The sequence below is a fragment of the Falco cherrug genome, chromosome 8 (genome assembly GCF_023634085.1).
Source record: "Falco cherrug isolate bFalChe1 chromosome 8, bFalChe1.pri, whole genome shotgun sequence".
In the NCBI taxonomy this organism is placed as follows: Eukaryota; Metazoa; Chordata; class Aves; order Falconiformes; family Falconidae; genus Falco; species Falco cherrug.
In genome coordinates this window covers 47,164,182-47,189,051 of record NC_073704.1, presented here as the reverse complement: position 1 = coordinate 47,189,051, position 24,870 = coordinate 47,164,182, and the positions used below count along the sequence as shown (strand labels likewise).

At 37.0% G+C, this 24,870-nt stretch overlaps 1 protein-coding gene and 1 long non-coding RNA gene across 2 annotated transcripts in view; both read left to right on the top strand.

Moving 5' to 3' along the window:
* RANBP17 (RAN binding protein 17) overlaps positions 1 to 24,870 on the top strand; it is a 160,931-nt gene that overhangs the window by 30,251 nt on the left and 105,810 nt on the right. The gene's annotated exons all lie outside the window — the stretch shown is intronic.
* Positions 4,204 to 15,401, top strand: LOC129736618 (uncharacterized). Its single transcript, XR_008733500.1, has 2 exons — positions 4,204 to 11,516; positions 13,837 to 15,401. It is a non-coding gene; the product is annotated as an uncharacterized LOC129736618 (long non-coding RNA).

Genomic DNA, 24,870 nt, shown 5'->3' with positions numbered 1-24,870 from the left:
ACGCACGTAACCAGGTACCATCTAACCACTGAACACAGACTGGTCTTCTCATGTGTAATACGTGTTCTGTTGACTTAGGTTATTTTGATATTTCTTCAGTATATGTATATTTCTTTGATTACGTTGCCTGCAGACACAGAAGCATGACCTAGCCAAACGGGGGGGGGGGGGGAAGGAAAGAAATACACATTTGTGCAGGACATGACTGCTTTTCATCCTGCACAATGCAAGACCCAGAGATCTACAGCAGTCCCACTGATTTTAGTGGGAATCTTTGCAAGTAAAGGTGTTGATCTGTGTGCGTCTCATAAAAGATTCTGGGTCCTAGCATCTTCATGATTAATGATATCTTAACGCTTATGAATGATTATCATTTTCTGAGCTATAAAATATATATACTGTTTTATTTCATTATAGTGAGGTGAAGATCACAACACTGACAGGTGCTGGAAATTAGCACGCAGTTTTGAAATTGTTCTGTGCACTAGAAATTAGATCTCATTTTAATTCAGCTTTTCCAAACTAGTAAATGAGGTTAATGCCATACATATTCAGCTGATATGGATGAAGAAATTGATATAAAGTAGATCAACATAGCTACAGGGCTACTTTAATTTATAGGTAAAGAGGCAGTGATAAATGAAAGTAATGTAGTAGTGGTCACTAAACTCCTCAGCCATCAGGGATTCAATAGTGTTAGCTGCTCATTAAAGGCATTGTTGGGGTACATCAAATAGAAATTTGAAAAGAAATAGCCAACTAACCGTTAATTATCAAAACATAGAAAATACTAATTATGCCTTAATTAGCTTTTCTTTTAATGTACTGAAATTGTTACTTTTTGTGTAGCACAAATGGATAGTTATATCAACAATAAATAGGTTGTTTTAATAACTTTCTTTCACCTCTGGGAAAACCACACTCCAATTTTTAATATGCAATAATGCTTCTCTCTAGCCTGTAGGAGATGAAAATTATTAAGTAGCTTTATTTTTTGAAGATTTTACAGCAGCTTTGGGAAGAATTATTTCACCATGCATCAATTATTTTTAATTGAACTGAATATTTTTCAGATTGCATGAAATGCCTCTCATTTAAGTTTAACATTTAGAGTTTGTTAAGGAAGCATCATAGTGAGAACTGGTACAACTTATTTCTATGGCATATTCTAGGAAGAATGAAGAACAGTTATTTCAGAAGAAAAATACTGTCACTGGTATTTTTCATTTCAGTGGGCCAAATCTCATTTTTACTGTTTCATAGTTACTACGCTGTTCTCATCCAACCAACTTGCAGATCATAGAGGAGAAGAAAGTAGGGATTGACTTCAGTGGGGCTGGGATCTATCTGGTACTGATGAAAAGCTTCAACAGCTGTTGCAAAATTCTTTTCCTTTTGGGGCAGTGTGTAGCCTTCCCTCTGTGGTTATATGTGCAGGAAAGGAATGTCACAGGCAGAACTGGGTTTGTGTTATCAAACACAACAGGTATGTGTTTTTTCCAGATAAGTGATGGGAGGGAAACACTGCATAGTGCTGGTCCTAAATGCCTCCGAATTCATGCAACAGTCCATGCTGAGTTAAACAGAATAGAATTGCTAGTACAAAAATCAGAGTAAGTAGGTACTACTGTGGTGAGTGATCAAAGTATTGCAGGATTTTTCCAAATCTGTAGAACTGATAGAAACATCCCAAGAAATCCTATTAATGACTTTGTTGTAAACTTCTTCTTCTAAATGTTTTAACTTTTAAAATAGAACAAGTGAGATTTACTTTCCATTACTTGGAAATTCTGCTTACTTACAGAACTTAAGAGGTTATAACGTACCAACTTAAATTTCAAAGAGATTTCAAGCGTTTTACATATACTCAGCATTCAGTGTGGTCAAAATGCTGGGAAAGAGAAGACTGACATGGAGAAATACAGTTGTATTACTTGACAAGTAATTTCCTGGTGATTTTAGTCATACCTTTGAAGAAAAATCTTATTTCCAGAGCTTTAAAACGCAAAAATGAGATGAGAACATTAAATGAACTTGAACTAAATATCTGTCTTCCAGCATGGAGACAACCGCAAAACTAGTAAAACCTGTAGTTCGGTCTTTTCGCGGGATTGGAGTCACCAGTTTGGCTTGCAGCAGCTCAGTGTTTGGAGTTCATCAGGTTTTGTTGGACAAAAGAATTGGCGGTGTGTTTTTTTTAATTATAGACCTCGGAAAAAAACGTTACTTCATATGTATGTGAGTTACTTTAGTTCTCTCCTCTTTGAGACTCTGACTTCCCCACTGACTTAGCAATTTCTAGCACGTTTAGGAGCTAGAAAAGATTTACTTGAATAAATATTACCCAGGCAGATCTTCTTTCGTGTTTTCTATCATAGTTCCTATCCTGCCATAAGCAGAAAGAACTTTCAGTAAATATTTCTAAACTAATATTTGAACTTATTTAATTGCCTAAAGATCAGACAGGCTAAGGTAAATGAATTGTGCCACTGCTTATGAAAGGATTTTTTTTAATTCTGTATTGTGGGTTGCACTGACAACCATCTTGTTTCATGTGATAAATAATTGGATTTCCTTCAAAGAAATCTTAACAATTTGAAGCATTCTTTAAATACTTAGTGCAGAATTGTTTGGTTTTCTGTATTTAAATTAAAAACAACAAAGCGAAAAACAAGTGAGCTAGAATCTGTGTCATTTTATTTCATGGATGTGTATTATGGACAGCAATTCTTACTTACAATGCCTTGGCAAACTAACTCACAGTACACTGTGCCAGTTCTTTAACTTCTTTTAGAAATTTCTTTATTGAATTTCTCCATTATTTGGGAGTTCTGTAGAGCAAAGGACCTGTTGGGACGTATAGACCAACACTAAGAACTTTGCAGAGTCACAAACATTGACTTCCTCATCAAGTTGAGTTGTAAAATATTCTTCATTTCACGTATCCTCAATTGTGCCATTTTGTACTTCGTTGTTTTATGTGTGAATTGGTATGTTTTTCTACTTGGACCATCCATACAGCACTTTCTCTTCTGTGTTTGGCTGGGGAATTCTTGTTTTGCTTTCACTTTTCCCAAATTTTACATTATATATGCCTAGTCTTCCTCCTTTTCTAGCAGTGCTGTTTAAAATCTTCAAATCCCTAAAATCTTCTTTCAATTTAAGTGCAGTGTATTTGCTGCTCAGTTACCTGTACCTTTATTTTACTAACTTATCTTTTGGCTTGTTGCTCATGACAACTGAAACCTGCATGAATCTTTATATAGATATTTAATCACATGTTTACAGTTAAAGCACTGCCTGCATGAATCTTTATATAGATATTTAATCACATGTTTACAGTTAAAGCACTGGTTTAAGTGCTGTGCTGCTTTATTTTAGAATTTTATAACACAAATCAGACAAACCTAAAAATAAATAATTAGCATAGTTCAGTTCTGCACTTGGCTGTAACTGAGCTTTATTTTGTAGCTGCTAATAAAGGCACATTATCATGTTCAGGCATTGCAATTATCATTGAAATGTGTATGTCCATTAACTGCAACATTAGGCTGAGGATATAATTACTGTCTAGAGCCAATATCTTTGTGAAGTTACGTCTATGACGCTATTAAGCTATAAGCAATATTTGTAAACTAATATTTAAAGGTTTCAGAATTGATACCATCACTTGCGGACTTAAAAACTAATCCTACTTCCGCTCCAAATTATTGGCTTCTTAAGTATTTGGCAAATATATGATTGGGTTATTTGGATGCTAATATAATTTGTGATTTGAGAGACTACTGTTTTTCTAATCCAAGTACCCAGAACAGATTGAACTGGTGGCAGGAGAAGAGAGAAGCTGTGGTAAAAGCAAAATGCTGATAAAACAGCGGTACAGTATCTCACAACATACTGCAAACATGATTCATTTTTCTTGTGGTAGAGTTATGTTTCTGACAATTTAGTACGGGAATTCAACCACAAAAAAAAAAAACCCTGTTGCATGCTAAGAAGAGAATAAGGAAGACTTTCCTAGTAATATCACAAGTATGTTTTAAAGAGAAATGAGATTGAGTCTGGCCATTGATTTGCTTTCTGAAAATTTCTAGTATTTGTGCTGACTGAAGAACATGAAATTTCCTGTCAAGTTAGGTTGGCGGTTCATTTGCAAAACTCAGTTAAGTCACCTGTAATTAATTCCACACATGTGATATTTGGGTCTATAATGAAATACCCTTTTTTTCCACATTCTGTTTTTATATGCAAAATAGGCATAGTAATAGTTGACTTTTTAAGTATTTGTATCAATTAGCTTTGTGTTCTGTTCCCTTGGTATGTGAGTTATAGTCATTAATTTGTTTAATTTGCTTACCTGTCTTGGAAATTGAGATTTAGGAAATGCTGATGGAGGGGAGATACACGTTACAGAGAATCAATCTTTCAACATTTTTCATCTTATTTTGAATGCAAGTGTATTTAATTTTTTTCTGGAACGGAGGAACTATCACGTAGCTTAGTGATTTTTATCTGACATAGCCTAATAGAATTCCTTTTCCTATTTTACAAAGGTGGTTTCAAATTTTGCTCTCACGTACATCTGCTTTTGGGCTTCCCTGCCTCTGCTTTGTCTTTGATGACTGGGTTCATTTGTAATGACACTATTTGTGTTTTCTGCCCACGTCAGTAAATACTACTTTGTGTTTATTATATTGTTTGCACTTATTATGTTATGTTCTTTGTTTAAAAATTCAGTTATTTCACCTCAAGCAGATTCTCTGCTCTGAGTAACTTATAGCTGCTGGACCTTTCCACTTCTGCTGTATATCTGATACCAACTTAGTGAGAAGGAATAAATAGCAGATAGGGCATCTTGGGATAAAAAAAACCCACCATGCTGTCTTGTGACTTACTCATTTAAAATATATTGTTTTTGTTGCGGTATGTTGGCCTCATGTCCTCATTATTTAAGTAGCTTAATGAATTAATTTCCCAGACCTTGCAGTAAGTAAATTAACCATCAGAGTTCACAGCAGAGTGAATAATTCTTTAATATTAGACTACAGCAATTTTTATGACTCAAGCTAAACTTAATTATGAAATTGCTTATTGCGTATTTGCGTAATTCAGAGAGGAAAAATATGCAAAGTAAAACATGATAAGTACGTCTGTCAAAAAAGAACAAAACATTGAAATCCTAGGAGGTTAGATTACTCTTGCTGATACTGGTTGAAGTTTAGGTACTATGTTCATAGTCTGCTCTGGTCAGTGATGCTGAAAGGGTTTTTGATTTTAGCTGATCAGCTGTTTATCATCTCCTTCAAAACTGCTGAAGAATTTAACTTAGTTACCAGCAACTAGTATATTTCTGAAACAGTCCTCTAGATGATCCTCTAGATTTTCTTTCAGATTAGTGTTATAATTTTAGATTTATATGAGGAATATGTATTTGTACAACAGTGTTCTTAAATAGTAATTGTTCTAGAGCACTAATTTTTCATTTTAAAGATATTTTTTTTCCTGATAAAGTATATACCCCAAGTAGTAATCTTTCCAGGTAGCTTTATGCGCTGACATTTTCTATTCTTATATGTGAAACAAATGTGGTAATTGAGTAGATAAAGTACAAAACTCCACTCTTTGTGACCTCCGGGTCATTTGGTTTTGGTCTTACAAAAAAGTGCAGTTTCTGACCTGTGTTAAAAGTTGCATGTAAACTGTCAGTCACTTGGACTATTTTCTGCTTTTATTTATAGTCACAAGTTCTGGTATAATCCAAAATTGCAAAGAACATTCTGTTCTCCTTTTACCTCTTCCTGTCATATCACTGTTCCTGGTTTTTTTAATTAAACAGGATTGGATAATTTGCATTCCTATCAGGATGGTCTATTAATATATTTTTTAATGCTTTTTAGACTTATTTTTATGTATTTGTATTGAAAGATCAATGTTGAGCTGATCCTTTAAAAATGAAGACGACAAGTATTTGTGGAGCAGCGTATACAGAAAACTTTGTCTCTTTTCATCAAGCTGTTGTCACCTAACCATCCAATCTAACCAGCAATACATCACTTCCACTCTGGAAGAGATGAAGTCAATGGAGCTGAATTCCTAAAGGGTTTTTCCTGCAGAGAAGCAGCAGTCATATCCAGGATATAGTACAAGAAACCTTTTGGGGTTTGAGATATAAATGAGGCTTCAGCTACTTCCTCTGTTTTGCAGTTCCTTTGATCTGGAAACTTTCCAGGTTGATGAAGTCATCAGATTTCTGAATCAAGGGCTGTTTTTTTTATTTGGACTGCTCTTGGCTTCACATGCCTTATGTAAACGGCCTGATGTGCTGTCTGAGATTATCATAGTAAAGAAAACATCCACATCGTTGTGAAATGCTTCGTGATGAATTAAGTGAAAGTTTCCTCTGAGGCAGATGAGGTGTTGTACCTATGTCCTTCATTTTACATCTGTGTGAAAAGAACTTTACCAAGCAAAGTTTGCACAGAAGTCTCTGCAGAAACTGCATTTTGCTCAGCCAAGGAAGGGGCTTCCAGCATGTTCTTCTGTTCTTACTTGTGTTTCAGGTCATGGCTCGTCCAAATATTTTGATAATGCCTGCACTCTTTTCCCAGTGCTTTCAGCAAATTAGAGATATACTCTAGTGAATTAAGATACTCTAGGTAAAGTTGGGGTTAAGTGAAAGTTGTTTACAAATACAGAAAACAGCGTTGAACCATAAGGTATTTCTTGATGTCTCTGCTGTTGATGTTAGGCGGTCTTAGCTTGCTCCTGCTGTATTCCATTAACATAAATATAGACAGATCAATTTTTTTCTTTATAATTTATTATCTGCCTACCTTGTGTATATTGTTACTAATGTCAAATGAATCAAACTTCAGACATGATGAGGTTCAGAATTTAAATCTGTGTTTCCAAATGGTTTCAGCAGCGTTGCTTCCTAATGACTAGCCCGACAGCTGTGGCCTTTCAGTCTTGAGGACTTACTAGCCATCTAGTAAGATGGGTATTTACTAGACCTTTAATGCTACTCAGTACAGTCTTTAAAAATTAAGAGAATATTGAAAATATTTTTGTACTGGTCTGCATAACTACAATAGACAGTCTTATGCTTCAGCTTGATTGATTGAAGAGATCTAAGGACACAGAAGAAACAATAGTTTTTAATTTCTAATAGAAATAGGAGGCAATAAAACTTGTTTGATAGTTGGTGATCAGATGATCAGTAACTGCAGGGGAATTTCTCTTTCTCAGTTGAGATTGAAGGGTTCATGCTATAATTGGAAGATCTCTGTGAGAGAAAGGTGTAAATTAGTTTTAATTTTTCTGGCTACTGTGCTTAGTCCCTCTTTTGATTACAAGGTGGACATGTGAAATCCCTAAAACATACCTTTCTAAGAGAATGGACTTCTTGGGCTAAGAACACATGAAACCAACAGTTGAAAATGTCTATCCAAACATCAGTTAAGTGCAGGTTCTTTCAATATACTAGTAAGATCCTTTCATTTTAAGTCAGTTGCTTTGGTGAGTTTCTTCTTAGTTACTATTTTAAGCTTTACTTTTTCTATAGTAAGCCCTCAGAGTTCAAAACCTGAATTTTTTCTGTTCCTGTCATTAGAAGTAGTCAATGAAATGATTTTGAAAAGCAGAGATCACTGCAGAGAAATTGTGAGTGACTTTCATGTACATCTGAATTTTAGGTATTTTAAACCCATTTTTCTCATCCTTTTTAAAGTAGTACTTGTTTCAGTGCTCATTGGAAATATATACTGCAGTTCAACGGTGGAGTCATTCACCTAAAAGTAGGATAGGGATGGGGCTTTTTTTCCTCAGCCCGAACGGTCATAAAAGTGGGAGTGAAAGGAAGATCTGGAATCATTCTGAAGTGAAGAATTTTTTATTTCTGTTGAGATAATTCTGAGTGTAGAACATGTGTACAGTGATTATTCATTACAACAGAACTACTTATTTTTCATAAGATATTTAAGTATTACTCAGAAGTTATCCTTCCTTCAGCAAATATATTTATTTAAAAATGGGTAGGAAGAATTTTAGCAATTCTGAGAAATTTGGTCAGCTTTCTGTGAGTTGCTATTTAAGGCCTTATTTTCTATTCAGTTGACCTAGCGAGTTCAGGAACTAAGGCAGCCAGCATTTTCTCAAGTTTCTGTATTAGGGCTCTTGGTGTGAAAGTTTGAGAGCGATATTGTATGTCCTTGAAAACCTGGAGCAAAAAATTAAAAACAAAATTTTACCTAACTTTGAGACTGAAAGACCATGACAGTTAAATGGCATTGGTATGCGAGTTTATTAGCCCAGCAGTATTCTGAAACTATTCAGAATTTGCTTGGGGAAGGTGGCCAGGCTGGCTGAGTGATGAAATCTAATGTTTCCACCCCACCCCCTTCCTTTCCACTAAGTATCTGGATCATTTGCATTTTTCATCCTATTTTATTGTACTATTAGGAAAAGCAGGAGAGTTTTCTTAGATAAACCAGATCTTTTTGTTGTCTTAAAGTTTAAGAAATTCAAAGTTTAACTGGGAAAATACTTTAAAAATAATAGATATGGAGTCTTTTTTCTTTGATGTGATTGACTGGCTTTGCAGGTCACAACTAAAGAAGCGTACAAGGCATGATGTTAGAGGTTACCCATAGATGATTTTTCTCTCCAGAAATAGGAAAGTGAATCCATTGCTACTCTATTACTTCCTTCTATGTGTTGCACAGAAAATTGTCATCTTGTAAACCGACCTACCTTGGATCATTCTCCTCCTTAGGGAAAATTTGGCTTGTCACCTTCAGATCCAGGACCACTCATAAAGGTCCAGGTGACAGGTCAGTGTCTTTAAGTGTACTTTCCATCCAAGTAAGGTAAGCCAGTGAGGATTATATTAAGCAATGAGAGATGAGCAACCTCAGTTAGGAGTCTGTGGGGCTGGTATGGATATTTTAAAGAAGCTTGTTTCTTCAAAAGTTTTTTGAGACATTGACATGAACTTATCTTGCAAGGCCAAACTGCCTAGGCTGGAAACCTTTCACATCTCTTGTCAACCATTTTGAACATGTGTACAGTATGACTGTGTTGAAGTTTAGGAATTCCCATGGTCTTCCTTAAATATACAGTCTTCAGCTCTCGCTTCAAACAGAGTATTGGATTCTGTAACTTTGACTAATGAGACTCTCTTGAAGGTGTTCGTAGCATGCTATGAAATCAATGATTTCAACTAAGATCAGGATTGAAAATGATACATCTACTTTTTCTGGTTTCATGATCTTGGCTATACAGGGCACTGGATAATTTTCCAAGTGCAATCTATGACAGTTTGTAACTTTCTTGCAGGAAGTGTGTTCTCTAGTAAGTTTCCATGAACTAGAGTCCAGCACTTCATGTAGCTGCAGCGCACATACATCGTTCTATTCACGTACACTGTTGCCCACGTTCAGCCATACATCCAAATTGAGAGTCGTTCCAAATTACTGGCTTTTTGCATGAGAATGAGATGTAGTGCTTCCCTTTGATGTTACAGAAATGCCATCTTTTCTTACAGAGACGTAAGTCCCAGGTGCAGCTTTTCTAATGGTCTAATACAGACCCGGGGACCTTGTATATATCTATCCCATCATTTTAGACTTCTGCATTTTCTTGGAAGTTGGTATAAACCAGGCTCGTTAGAGGTGAGCCTGAGGGTGGCGTGCCAGTGGGAGATAATAGCACAGCTGCAGTGCATCTATGCCAGTGTCCCAAGCATGGGCAACAAACAGGAGGAGCTGAAAGCCATCCTGCAGAAGGAAGACATAGTCACCATCTTGGAAACATGGTGGGATAACTCGCATGACTCGACTGCTGCAATGGATGGCTGCAAACTCTTCAGGAGGGATAGGCAAGGAAGAAGAGGTGGTGGGTAGCCCTGTATCTTAGGGAGTGTTTAAACTGCCTAGAGCTTAGCGATGGTGACTGTGGTTGAGTAGGGGTAAGATTCAGGGGAAAGGCCAACAAGGCAGGTGTCATGGTGGGAGTCTGTTACAGACCACCCAACCAGGATGAAGAGGTTGAAACAGATGAAATGTTCTACAAGCAGTTGGGAAAAGTCTCACTCGCTAGCCCTTGTTCTCAGGGGGCACTTCATCCTGCCACATGTCTGCTGGAAATACAGCACAGCAGAGAGGGGACAGTCCAGAGGTTCCTGGAGTGTGGAAGAGAACTGCCCGACACGGCAGGTCAGTGAGCCAGCCAGGGGAGATCCCTCGCTGGACCTGCTGCTTACAAACAGGGAAGGACTGGTGGGAGATGTGGTAGTTGGAGGGCGTCTTGGACATAGCCATCACAAGATGATAGTTTTCAGTTCTTGGAGAAGTAAGGAAGGGGGGTGTTAGCAGAACTTCTACCTTGGCCTCCCTGAGAGCAGACTTTGCCTGTTTAGGTGCCTGGTGGACAGAGTCCCTTGGGAGACAGTCCTGAGGGGCCAAGGTGTTCAGGAAGGCTGGACATTCTTCAAGAAGGGAAACTTCAAGGCTCAGGAGCGGGCTGTGCCCATGAGCTGAAAGCCCAGCAGCGGGGCAGACGGCCTGGATGAACAGAGAGCTTTGGCTGGAACTGGGGGACAAAAGGAGAGTTCATGATCTTTGGAAGAAGGGGCAGGCAGCTCGGGAGGGCTGCAAGGGTGTCACGAGGTTATGCAGGGAGAAAATTAGAAGGGCCAAAGCCCAGCTAGAGTTTAACCTGGCTACTGCTGTAAAAGACATTAAAATTTTTTTTCTAAATACATTAGAAACAAAAGGAGGGCTAAGGAGAATCTCCATCCTTTATTGGATGTGGAGGGAAACATAGGCACAAAGGATGAGGAAAAGGTTGAGGTGCTTAATGACTTATTTGCCTCAGCCTTTGACAGCCTAAGACCAGTTGTTCTCAAGGTCTCAGCCCCCTGAGCTGGGTGACAGGGATGGGGAGTGGAACGAAGCCCCCATAATCCAAGGAGAAATGGTCAGCGACCTGCTACGCCACTTAGACACACAGCAGTCTCTGGGGATGGCTGGGATCCACACGTCTGGCTGGGCGGCCGGGCCGGAGAGCGGTGGGGAATGGAGTCACATCCCGCTGGCGCCGGGCACTCGGGGGGTTCCCAGGGCTCAGGGCCGGGCCCGTCCCTTTAACATCTTTACCGAGGGGCTGGGCGAGGGGACGGGGCGCTCCCCCAGGCGGGTTGCAGGGACACCAGGCTGGGGGACAGCTGATGTGCCGGGGGCAGGAGGCTCTGCAGAGGGACCTGGGCAGATCAATTAGTTGTTCCTAGGTCAGGGAAGGGATTTTTGGATTTTCAGTAGCCAACAGCCACAAAGGAAATAATTCACTAGCAATTGTGTTTCCATCTACCTATCTCGTAGATAAGGGTATCTGTTATCTTTCCTTGCAGGTGCCTATCTTAGTGTATTACTGTATGTAGCCTTTTGATTCAGAGAGAAATTTATTAACTTACCAACTTTCCAGTAAATGATGATCATTGGAAGTTCAAATGCAATGAGGTGAGAATGGCCAGTTGCTTCTCTGCATTGTTTCCTAATACTAATAATTTCATTCTTCTTGTACTAATCAGGAATTTCTGAACATGGCAAAGTCCTTTGCTCTGTGTCAGCTACCTTTGAAAGTCATTGATAGGTGATAAATGCCACTTACTTCCTCAACATCATCATCGTTCGGGGAAGTTGCCTGCTGAAAGTATAGTGATAGTCTTCATCATATGAGAGAATTGTTCTATCTACACAGGCTTTGCAACTGACTTAAGTTTATACAGCCCTTCTGTGTAAGTGATTTCTGATTGTCGTGGTACTATGGTTAAATTTGGTGTAGTAGCAGGACTTCTTTGTAAAGCTACCAGTACCGTTTGAAGCTAAGGAAGAAGGGTGTTCTCCTAAACAACTGGGATTTAAATCAAGTTCATATTTTGCAAAGTAAATATCTAGAATCAGAGAGACGATTTATGATTCATATTTATTAGTACTTGTGATAATCCTTTTTTTTTTTTTTTATAATTGTACATGTTGTGAAAGCCACCATTTTCTTTACAAATAAATAAATAAATAGCATTATTGGGAAAGATGTAGTATGTCTTACAACTAGAAAGTCAGCAGAGGGAGCACATGTTAACAGAATTGTATTCAGTGTGATGGACTGGTGGTGGTAATAGTTCTGGTGATCAAATATTTGTTTGTTTTCTATTCTATAAAGATTTAATTACAGTAACGCTTTCATACTGCCAGCTTGAATACACTTGGATGCTAAACTGCAATGTTATTTCTAGAGGCGTATGGAACTGTCAGGCAGAACTGAGCTATGGTATATACGGGTGTTTCTGTGGAGAACCGCGGATTACTCTTGGCAGTTGATTATGAGGCGGTTTAACTTTGTTCTGGTTTGCCTTTTCCTTTCTTCATTTGCCAAGCGAGTACCTTGTGCACATGGACCCCCTCTGGTCATCTCTGGGGGCCAGGGGGAAGGGAAGCAGGTGGGTGTAGGGCTACTTGCTCTTCTGTGTCTTCACCTACAGGTTGGTGGCAGTAAGCTTCCTACTTGCCTTGACGCTACTTTGGCCCGAAGCAAGTGAGAAAATACTTTTGAGAAAACATGTTTCATTTTTAAGCATGCTTAACCTTAATAGTTATGACAAGTTTTTAAAAATCTGTGCATTTGAGACAGCATTAATAATTCATGCGTGTGTCATTAAAAAAAGAACAAACTGTCTGTAGGGTCATTAAATTCTTACTTGGCTAAGATCATCAAAGTTTAAATGACCTAAAATGGTACATTGTTGGGGTCGTAATAATGCTGCTTGGAAAAAAAAAGTACCCTGTGATTTAGTTTTGATTCTGACAATACTCAAAAGGATTTGTTATGTCTTACAGACCTTTCTGCAAACTACTAATGGGATGAACACAATATATCACTTTTATAATAGTGAGCTATTAAAGGCAAACATAAAGCAGTCTGAAGCCCATAAGTGCTGCCAACAGCTCCTGCTTTAATGAATTCCCTTTTAGATGTCCATTAAATGCTCATGGCAAATGTACTCATAATGGAAATGGCAAATCTAAATGGGTAGATATGAATAATCCATGGAGTTTAAATTCTGTTTATGATCATCTTCACATTTAGTTTTCAAGACAACGCAGTTTAGTTTTCATTACAGTTTGGAATAAAGAGGACAGGGAGTAATTGATTGCTTCAAGCAGATTAAAATCAATGGGTTGCTTTTCAAAGAACCCGTTCAATGCAGTAATTTCAACTTTAAACATTGATTTAGGAAACTCAACACAAAATGTTTTGTGCCGTGTGAACTTTTATGTGGAAAGAGTAATACTAATTTTATTTCTATATATCTGTATATAGAAATATATAGAGGTTGTTATCAGTATGTGCATGAGTAAATAGTGATCTATATTAAGTCATTTTGATATTATTGCACTCATATAATGAATCAATGAGATTCCCGTCATCATTGTGATACTGTTTGTAAACCATTAGCACACAGAAATTACAGCCCATCATACATCATTACTGTGATTGAGGCTTTATTACCATATTCTCAAATTGCTTGCTTGCTATAAAACTAAATAGACACCAGACAACTATAGGTAGACGATAGACTGTGCATTATTGTGCTGGAATAATGAAGGATTATTGTAGCATAATGGGGCACAACTTATGAGGAAAATAAACTTGGCAGCAAAGGAGAACTTGAGTGTTTTTAATGTTTGTTGTTACTACTTTAAAGGTCAAATATATTTGTTATGATCGAGTTACTGTTTCCTTATTTCATGAATCATACGCTTTTTATATTTCATATAGGTTTTGTTTTATATTTAAGCATTTAAAACCGGGGAACTGCACTGCAATATTCAACTCCAGAGACGGATTGACAGCTTTTGAAGTACTGGTGTGGTTGTGGAGGTGGTGGGGTGGGCAGCAGGACATCCGTAGCAATGCACACTTACATTGTACTGTGCTGAAAAGAAACAGAAGAAAAACTGCATCAACAGACATCAGCTGTTAAGAAGGGATTAAGCTCTCCAAACAGGCAAAGGATACATTACGAATTTTCGGAGCTGCGGTGAAAGAATTCATATCTTGATCTTAAAAGAGGAGAAAACACACTGAATTTGGACTTGGGGAATTTAACAATCTCTCATGACAGAACTGGGAGCTTTACTGTACAACACCAAGACTCGCAGGATATGCTCAAGGTGTGACTTTCTCTAGCTACAAGAAAAAATCAAACTGATTTTCTGAACTTTGGGGTGATTTTAGGCCCATAGGTCAGCCAGTGTTAATCCCAAAGTCTCAATGGAGATAGAACTGCAGCTCCAAAAGAAGTTTTGTAGCATCCTGTGGAGATGCCTCAAGCTCACTCTTATACTTACTCTCTCCCACTTCTCCCACCCCCCATGTGCTTGCTCACACCTTTCTTTTCCCCGGTTGCTCGCACTCGCATTCTCCTCCCTGCTTTTTTCACAGCAAATTCCTTCTGTGATACAGGTCTTCAGTGAATTTGAAGTGACATTTGAGATAATGCATTCATAATCCTAGAGCTTTTTTTTTTTTTCCTCCGTGGAATTTAAGGTATTCCGAATACAGGATTTATTCTGACTAGGCCAGGTAGGCATTGTTTGGCCGAGGATTAATGGAAACATTCAGAGTTCCTGAAGTGGTTCCAGGTTATTACAGTAATCAATTACTTGTGTTTCAGTAGGACCTACAAGCCTTGGTTGTGTTCAAGTACCAAACTATCAGTGTACATATATGTGTAAGCCCTATTTTGAGAAGGTATGTAGAAACATATTTAACAGTGGATGTTACCAGCCACAGTGAAAATAGAATTATTGTTTCTTAGAGCTTGCAGTCAAGCGTACAGCAGGAGAGAATGGATCCTTGCAACAAACAGAAAGGAAAAGAAGAATGTGACTATACCCCCATACAATCTGGGAGTGGGATTCAATGTCTGGGAGTATTATTTTATTACAAAACTTGAATGATGGGCTGCTGAGTGATGACAAATCTTCAAGTTTGCCCTACTGTAGCTCGGCTGGGATCTCAGGGACTCAGCTGTGTGCTCCCAACTCCTGGTTTTATTCTCTTTTATATAAAGTAGGTATGTGATTCTATTAACTTATTAAAATCAGACATGTAACATCTCTTTTGGAGCCATCATCTAAATAGAGACATAAAATCACTTCACTGGGCAGTGCTAATACTTGCTATCATCCAAGAGCTTTGTTATCATTTGTCCTATTAGATATGCAGAACTGAATTGAGTTGGGAGACAAACAGAATCAAGCAAAATTATTTTTTAAAAACTGTATTGCTGGTATAACATAAATGTATGAAGTATATGGAAGAATAAATATGTGTAATTATTTCTGGTTTTCTTGGGTTGGATGTTGTATTTGAAAAATTGTCTAACTTTTTAGTCAGAAAGCTCAGTTATAAAGAACTGTTGACTTTTTTTTTATACTGTTTTCTTTGTATAAAAGGTACAGGGCAGAATGACTGAGGGTATTTAAACATTAATGCAATTGTTCATGTAGATATTTAACCATTTTAAAGTATACTCCAGTTAGCTTTGCCAATGCCATAATTGAGCAGAAAGCCAAAGTCAGATTAGTAATTATATAAGATACTAGAGTCAAATATATCTTTATTCACAGCTTTCTTACCACACGTAGGTTCTTGATTACTTTTTTGTCAAACATTTCTAATTTTAGCATTGTCAGTCCAACAGGTTCTCTAACAGTCAAGCTCAGGTAGGTACATTCTAGAGTTAAATGAGATTTCTTAAGGCTTTCAGCCAAGTTTCTTTAAATGAGATAACACTTAACCTACCAATCACTTAATTGGGACTCATGACCCATTTTTATTAAAAGTTAGATTTAGCAAGTGTGAATAAGGCTTCGACTGTGTAAGTCAGTCTTTTACAGAAGTAAATGTTTTCTTTGGTTTTGTTTTTGGATTTTTATATTCCAGTAAATGGAAGTTCCACTGTAGTTCTTATGAATGTATTTATGTGTAAATGACCTAACAGATGTTACAACATCTTCATTATAAATGTTTGTTGTTAAAGAGGGAAAGTATAAACAGCCTTTCGTTTCTTGCATTTCTGCATGTGTTGCTATCCTGTAGACAAACAGTATATGTTCACCAGAACAGCTATGACAGTACCTCTGCTGTTACAGTCAGACAGGTGGCACATCTGTGGATGTGTTCTCACACCCGGTTCTCTGCATCCCCGCCGCATGCATGCGAGTGCAAGGGCAAAATACTCCTGGCTCTATTTAAGTTCTTCTTTATAACAAAGCTTTTCTCCATGTATTCTTTCAATTGTTCCTCTGGCCTTCCGTATCATTAAGTGTTCCAGCTTGGTCACCTCTCCGGAACTGACAACACAACTGAAAGCAGTTTTTGTCTGCCCGTCCTGTGGGAGGCATATCCCTTGAAATGCAAGTGCATTTTCTTTACTACTTTTAGGATCTTCATGTTCATTAAGCCATATTCTTGCTGTGAGCAGGAACATAATCTTTGGGATATTCTTTTTACAAAAGTGTTGATATACTTTACTGAAGATAGGTGAAAAATTAAGATTAGCTCAGTACTTTCTGGTAAGCTGGAATGATTATTAATCTGCTTACACAATAATGACTGTTGATCTCATACAGAAAATCATTGCTGTTTTCTAGGAGAATCTTCTTCCATCATCACTGCAATGAAGGAATTGTATTCAGCACTGTCCCAACTGTAACATGGATGTGGTTCTCCACTCTTGGACTCTCTGTCCATGTGTGTGCTCATTTATAACACTTCAGACATGGACAACCAGGTCTTGCACTGGTATTCCTTTGGTTGCTCTCTCTCAGATGGCAGGCTGCAGCAAAAAATTATCTTTCCTCACTTTAACCAGAAAAATGTTGCCATCTGAGACCTAAAGGTCGAAGTATCCCACTGCTTTTCCTGAAAACTCCTGTTGGGGATTGTTGGTGGCTAACCTGTGACAAAACCAGTTTGGGCAGTATTGGTTGTAATAGGTGTTTTAGGCTGGAAATGGATGTGTTTTCATCTGTCTGGCTTGGCGTGACAAGGTCAAAAAGCAAAATTAATTTCAGTCTGCCTTTTACCACCACAATTTACTGGTGACTGGTATTTAAGCCTTCAGGCCATGAGACATTCAGAGAGGGAAGCTTCTCTTTGTACTCATATTTGTTACCTTGAGATTTCAAAGACAGGTTCTGAAAGAGAAAAAGACATACGATCTGTTTTGGTGTTGACATTCTTCAGCGATGTTGTAACATCCTTTTTACTAGCCTACTCAAAAGGATCCAAATCTTCACGCCCTTCTCAATTTGTGCTGTAGTCTGTACCATCTTCCACCAGTATTCTGCCCTTGTAGAATTTTTAGGCTATTACATCAAAACATGGTAACTCATTTTAGGAAGGTAGAAACATGTTGCTTCTGGAAGTTATGAGTAGCTGAATATTTGCATGAGCAAGGGTTGTAAACAGTTGGATGCTGAGGTGTTGGGAGAGCAGACTCCTTAGGGCTTGGTTGTCTCCCCGCAGAGATTGCTGGAAAAGGTAACAGGAGCTGTTAAAACATCTCAGAGGCTACCAAAATAAAGCCTTGTCCTTTTATCCCAATGCTTTCTTCCAGAGAGAAATCTACATTTGTGTCCACACAGAAGTTTCTTCGTTCTTCTCATCTGCTGAGCCAGCTACCTGGAGCTTTCTATAACATAAATAATTCTTCATGTTATTACTTGGTTTTTCTCACTGTATGAATAGCCATCTGAATTATTTTTTTTGGTTTAAAAAAATAAATTACTAGTAAAAGAAGTCTTTGAGATGTGTAGCCCAAATACACATTTACTTCTTGTCTGTCTACCCTTTCTAAGCTCACTTATTTCCAGCACCCAGTGAAATGGTGCCAGACATACTCTGCATTAAATAGTCTTGTCACGCATGCAGCAGTCCGGCTTTAAGTTTAATCTTGTAGATACGGTATATTTACCAAAGGGAAAAAAAACCCTATCCTGAAGTAAGAGGCTATGTTTACAATTGCAGTGAGACACATAAGTGGGCCTTACGCTGCAGCAAGCTCTGGGTACGGGTGAGTAGTCTCATTTGACTAAACTGCTTATTTTGTGCTTGAAATGCACCTATGGTAGAAACAGGATCTGTTGGAAGGGGAATCGATGTAGATGTCACAGCTCCAGGAATCACACTTAATGAAGTTTGACAGTACAGTTTCATGGTCTGCTTAAGTTGATATAAAACCACTCTACTGCAGAAAAGGTAATCCTGCCCTTTTTCTGTCTTCCTTGCATTGTCATTGCCATTTGTATGGCTGCATAGATATTACTGTTTCTTCTTTTTAGGACTGGCTTTTGGACCTGAGTGCATAATTGCTAGTGTCCATGCAGGAAAGCAAGTGGGAGCTGCCGTAGACATGACTGCCTTGGCTGGCAAGCAGTCTTGTGAAAAAACACGTTGATATTATTCTTTACTATTTATTTGTATTGAACTACTATTTTCAGGCACATAGGCAACCGTCAGAAAGGAATTTTCAAAATACATTCATTCATAATTGTCTTGGTCATTTTAATTATGGGTTTCCAATTAAAACAACCAATCTGAATTTGGGAGTTACATTGAAAGAACTTTTGCAGTTCCTCCTGCCAAATGCTTCACAGCTGAGCAGCTATTGCTGCACAAAAATTCTTGAGATGCCCATTTTCTGTGAAGTGTGCTACAGCACTGATGCATCAGGACTTTTGTATTTATATGGAGGTAAAAGCCTGTAAGTACATGCAAAGTCCTGTTGAGTTCCGTAAAACAGTGTATTTGCTGGAAGATAATGTACTGCTATGTACCTGACATGCAAGTTTCAGAACATAAAGTAATAATATTCTATATTTCTGCATGATAGCTTCTGAGCTTCTTAATAGGTACCAGTGAAACTGTCAGTGTGAAGTACGCAATTACTGAGAGGCGGCGAGTGACTTGATGTGAAGTCACTTTTGCCAGGGGTTTTGGAAATACGTGCTTTTTAATAAAGTACATTTGACCTTTCTTTTGCTTCCATTTGGCATAAATTTGCAGTATCATTTTGGTTCTTAAGAAAGTAGAGGCAATGTCTGTAAACCACAAGACATTATTATATACCAGTGCAAATAGAAGGAGGTAAGGACAGAGGAGGAAATGATGGTTTTGTTGTATTTTATAGATGTTTGACCATAAACATGTATTTAAGATCTTTTTAACTAGGATATATGCAATAAGAGCATTCCCGGATAAGAAATGTTCCCAGTGTATTGCTGATACAGATTCTGTGTACAAAAACATGGTTACTTCTTGTGAATGAAATGTGTTAGACCTGGAAAACCTGAAGAAGAGCTTTTGTCTGAGGTTCGCGTGAACACCTCTTTTATTCACTGTTAAGCAGTTTTTATTGTTGGGATGCTGACAGACAGTAAGTGTGTGCTCTGTTTTCATTATGTGGATGCTTTCCTCTGATATTCAGCTGCAGTACTTTTCCTTTGCAGCTGTAAACCTACTTACAGTCCTCCTCCTTATAAAAGCAACTTTCTTGTCTCAAGGAAAAATACTTTTAAGTAGTAATGATGTTCTAATATATTGATAGAAGTTTGCTTAATTCTGTTATCTCTTTAATGGACATTAGTTTAGATAGAGCTTTTCCATTGTCCTCTGGTCCTTTCATCATGAATTGGTTAGCTCAGTTGTAAATGAGTCAGTATCTTATTTCTTCAAAGAGAGATGTCTGTCAAGAGGTTTGAATATTCTGGGAGTAATCTTTGTTAGGCAATATTCTTTTCCTGAGTTTAAGACAGCTGTAATTATAAACATCTCACAAATTGTTTTTTTAATAGACATAATTCCTAACAGCAAATATCTTCGTATTAGGTTTGGAGAATCTTATTGTATTAACTTTTAGGCAATTATTTCATGTAGTTGCAGAAAGGGTCTCTAACTTTATGTTGTGGTAATACTATTTTTACATAATAATGCCTTTTGTCCTATAGAATGCTATGTGAAGCCATTGATATTTATGTTAAATATCTTCATACATATTTGGTAATATATATGTGTTTTCATTTAGTCAGCTAGCAAATAACTTGTTTGCTTGTTTCTCAGAAATTGTGAGGTACTTTGGGGTTTTTTTAATAATTTAAATTATTTGTTTTAAATTATTTTTATAAAACACTTTGGAATTATCACTCAGGGTTTGACTATTAGATTTAACACATGATTGCATTTGGTTTGCTCATCAAAAGTGGAGAACATTTAATATTTATTCATCACAAAAGTATTATAGAAGCTGTCAATAAATTTTCTGTCATAATTGAATCATAGGATATCTAAATTGTTGATAATATGATCTGCTTGTTAAACAAAAGTGTCTGGAGAAAATGATGGATTAATTGACTGATGGCTAAGGTTTCTCTCAAATATAATGGTTTACCCAGTTTGATTTGATTTGTGTAAAATAACTTTCTCTAATAAACAATTTGCTCAAAGGCAATAGAAGAAATGAATGGTTATCAAACCAAACTTAATTAGTCTATCCTAGATTGATATTACTTGGGGAGTCTTCGTTTTAATTGTGGAGGGCTGGATACAAAGAGTTTGGTTCATTATATTTTTCCTGTATAAATGCTATTGTGTAACTACCTATGGAATATAACATGTGAATTCATTTTAATAAATGCTTGTAAAGTGAATTAGCTAATTATGCCAGGCTAAAAATGATTCCTTTAATTATTTTAGATATTTAACTAGTACTTCAATTTTATTATTGTTAGTCTGTAAACATAATTTGTATTAGCTCTGCCAAACTAATTAGAATATATAACTTAAACAGTTTCAGCAGTTTCGTAATACTCATAAATGGACTCTTCTCTGAAAAAAACACATTTCTATTTTCAAAATGTTCGAGCAATGAAGAAATTCTTAGCAGAGAAAGATTTTTGAAATGTGAGGAAGAATAACTTTTTTCTGAAAAATACAGTTTCAGAAAAGCTGATATGGTTCAAGGCTCTTGACTGTTTGTCAAGAGCAGAAAAAATCGCCGCCTTTTCCTCAGAGATGGGGTCAAACTAAATGTAAATCATTGAGTAACATAATTCCCTGAGTTTCCAGATCAGTAGATTATTCATGTATAATATAAGCCACAAATACGGTAAATTCTGCTGTTTTCAAAGGTTAAGCCTATGCTTAATTGCATTAGTAGCTTAAAATCTTCACATTCAAACTAGGAAGAACTGGTCTTAAAGCCTTCCAGTTAATTTAGCCTAAATAATTCCTCTTTCTTAACAAAAAAAAAAAAAATTTTTTTTTTTTTCAAAACATCTGTAGAATATTTACAAAATTTTAATATAAAATGTACATGGGAGGGCTGTTGTTTGAAGCTGAGTAAGTGTGGAAAGTAAAACATTATTAGTGAAGAGTAATTTAGGTGTTCTTAATTATATTCCTTTGTGATTAATCTCAGGCTTATAAAAGCAGAAATTAATCTGGTTTATTGTTTCTCCTCACACATGAAGTTTTCATTTTGACAGTCCGTTGCATTAGTTTTCTTTAGATAATATAGGAAACTACAGATAACTGAAAATCCAGCTAGGAAATAAGGGACATCTTTTTTGTTTTGTCTATGTATAGCCATTGAAAAGTAAAGATTTATGTGCATAAATTTCTGCTATGAAGATGACTGTCCTGTCTCATCTATTTGAGTGACAGAAAACAGCTAGAAAATGGCAATTTAGGCATATCTTTGGAGCAGAAACAGTATCAAACAAAACCTTTGGTATGAACAATTAACATATTCTCATGAATTCTTTCTGATACATGGCTACTTTACTTTTCTTTATCTGCTGATTATCTAGCCATCTAAGGAATAGTTCTTTAGTAGGTGGATGTGTAGTCATCGCTAGCATGACTCGCGGTGAGTCTCAAAGAGGATTTTGAGAGCAAAATATTGAGAATATACAATAGTCTCTTTGGAGTATTGTAGATGGATGAAAATGAACTTTAAAAGTAAAGTCTAGCAAGTCCCTGGGCACTACCTATGTATCCACCTTTATTAGTTAAATCTCATTAAAGTCAGTGAGAGTCTCACAGTTTTACCTTGGGGTTGAGCCAGCATTTTCACTTCAGGATTTTGGGAGCTCTTGTTACATGGCACATCTCCTGGTTGATGGCAGAATTTCTCAGGCTCTAGGAACCACAGGAATTCTGTGCTAATTTTGGAGGTCCAAAACTAAACCTTGCTTTTCTACTTAGATCAACAGAATTTCTTCCTCTGGCTTTGCAAAAAAATTCACCATTACAGCTTTTTAAATTTTGGGTTGGTTTGATTTCTTTATAGTATCAACATCAGGTATGTGCTAATTAAGATGCACTAAACTTTGTTCCTAGTATCCCCATGGGCATACTGCCTGCTGTGACTCAACAGTGCAGTAGAGAGACCTTGTGGCCACTGAATCAAATCCAAATGTCAGATTCTTGAATATGTGAACATCATTCTGCAGAAAATACTGGGCTAGGTTGACCTGTCATGCTGGACCATTAAGTCTCTTGTTGGAAAACTTAACCGGGGGCTTCGGTCTTGCCAAAAAGATGAGAAGTCTTCACAGCCTGCCGCAGCGTGAGACTTACAAGCTTCAAGGACTCCAAGACAACAAATCTCTCTAAGAAAACAAAAGAAATAGGGTGTCTTGCAGGGTGATAGTTTTATTTTCATGATGAGCATGTAGTGGAAAAAGTTAAGGTTGCAGTTCAGACTCTTGGCCCATCCTTGCCAGATACTTCTTCTGCACTATCCTCGTAATACGAATTTCTTCCACAACCTCGCAGCCTGGTCTGTACCTCCCTTTTTGTATATAACGGGTAAGCAGCTAGAGTATTTCTCCCAGGGAGTGTTAGACTGCTGTTTCAGTTGTGGTAAGCTTGAGGGGGTCAGGCCTGCGTCTTTTACCTGTGAAGTGGGCACCCTGACTGCTGGACTGTGAGGTCAGCTTCAAACAACAGCCCTCTCATGTACATTTTATATTAAAATTTTGTAAATGTTCTACAGGTGTTTTGAAAAAAAATCTATTTTTTTAAAGAAAGAGGAAATTACTTAGACTAAATTAACTGGAAGCCTTTAAGACCGGTTCTTTCTAGTATGTAACACTGCCTTGAAGTGTCCTTGGCTCTTCCTTGTCCAGCCAGTACCTTTACACAAACAGGAATGGAAGGAGAGCCAGAAAGCATCTCTGTATGTTGAGGGTATCTTGGTTGGAGGGGAAGGAGGTCATCTTTGTGCTGCAGATAATTTGTACATTTGTATTTAACACTCACTGGTTTACAAATAAAATCAAATGAGCCTGCGATAGGGATCATAACCAATATACGAGCCAATCGTGGAAGGCAATGACATCATGGAAGACAGTGTAGCAAGATTTTATAGTAGTTCCAACTAATATTTGTAATTTTAAAGATTCTTAGCAATAATATCTTTTCTGTAGTAAACGATAACATGTTCCTATAGAAATCATTATTTAATTAAGCAATTTTACTCCTTAATTTTACTCCTTTAATTTTATTTAAAAAAATATACCAACAAAAAAACCCTTATTACAAACTTGTGCCGCAGGGAGGAAAAAAAGATTCTTTGATTTTGCGAAAGCCTTTAAGATCCAGGTTAGTTAGTTATTTTTAATAAAAAAGAGAACAAGTATAAATCACAGAAAAAAATGTACTTGGATCAGAAATGGAAGGTTTTTCCCAAAGCATTTAGGTGCTGATGTCTGAAATGAATATTTAAGAAATATTACAGTATACATGTTAATATAGGAAGTGATCTTGAAATATCTAAAATATTTAAGATAAAACATGAAAAACATGAAAAATGTGTTAAGATTATATTAAACTTGTATCTTATAATGTTTAAGCAAGTGAAAATACAATTTGTAGATTGAGTTTTCAAGTTTAGTGAAGAGGTGTGTAATATACTTAACTCAGGTTATACACTGTTGATTACCATCTTCGGTATTCTGAGTAAGCGCGTTTCACTGACTGACAAATCCTTGAAGTGTGATATAGGCTGAATATTTTTAATCTGTATGTTATCCAGCTATTGCTAAATAACCATGTACAAAATTTCATGTTCTGTGGTGTCACAGCTAACACGCCATCCATAATGTATAGCAAAATAATGGTGATTTTTATTTTTATTGTTTTAGGGTGGGTTGTTTGGTTTTTTTATTCTGATAGGTAAAAGGGTGTGTTGAAACTCTGTAGCTGAAACTGAGTTGTGGTCCTCCTTGTGCTTCGCAAGGAGTATTTTATGGGAGCGCATAATTCTTTGTTAAATATATCGCAGAACTAATGCAGATCTTATGGGTTCTCTGCATTGTCCATTTTTTTGTTATACCACTGCCAGGCCATAAGCATATCTAATAATCTATCCTTGTTTTCCTGGCTGCTAATCAAAGTGTGTGAACCGGTGGTTTTAATGTTGTATTTTACAGTCAGGGATTGTGACCCTTCATGGACATCTCTTTCCACATCAGAGTCTTGTGGGAGCAAGCTGGAACTCAAAAAAGAAAAAATTGGCACATAACGTTATAATTCCCTATGTAGTTATTTTAGTTTCAAAAGCTAACTAGTTGGTTATTAATTAGAAGAGCGACAACTTGGGGTTTATTATGCTTTGTGATTTTTAATGATCTGTGGTGAAAACCAATTGCATTTTATTAACATTCCTAGCTTGATATTAAAGCCTATCACAGAATCATCCTTCTTTTTCTCCAATATGACATCCTGTCATACCTCCTA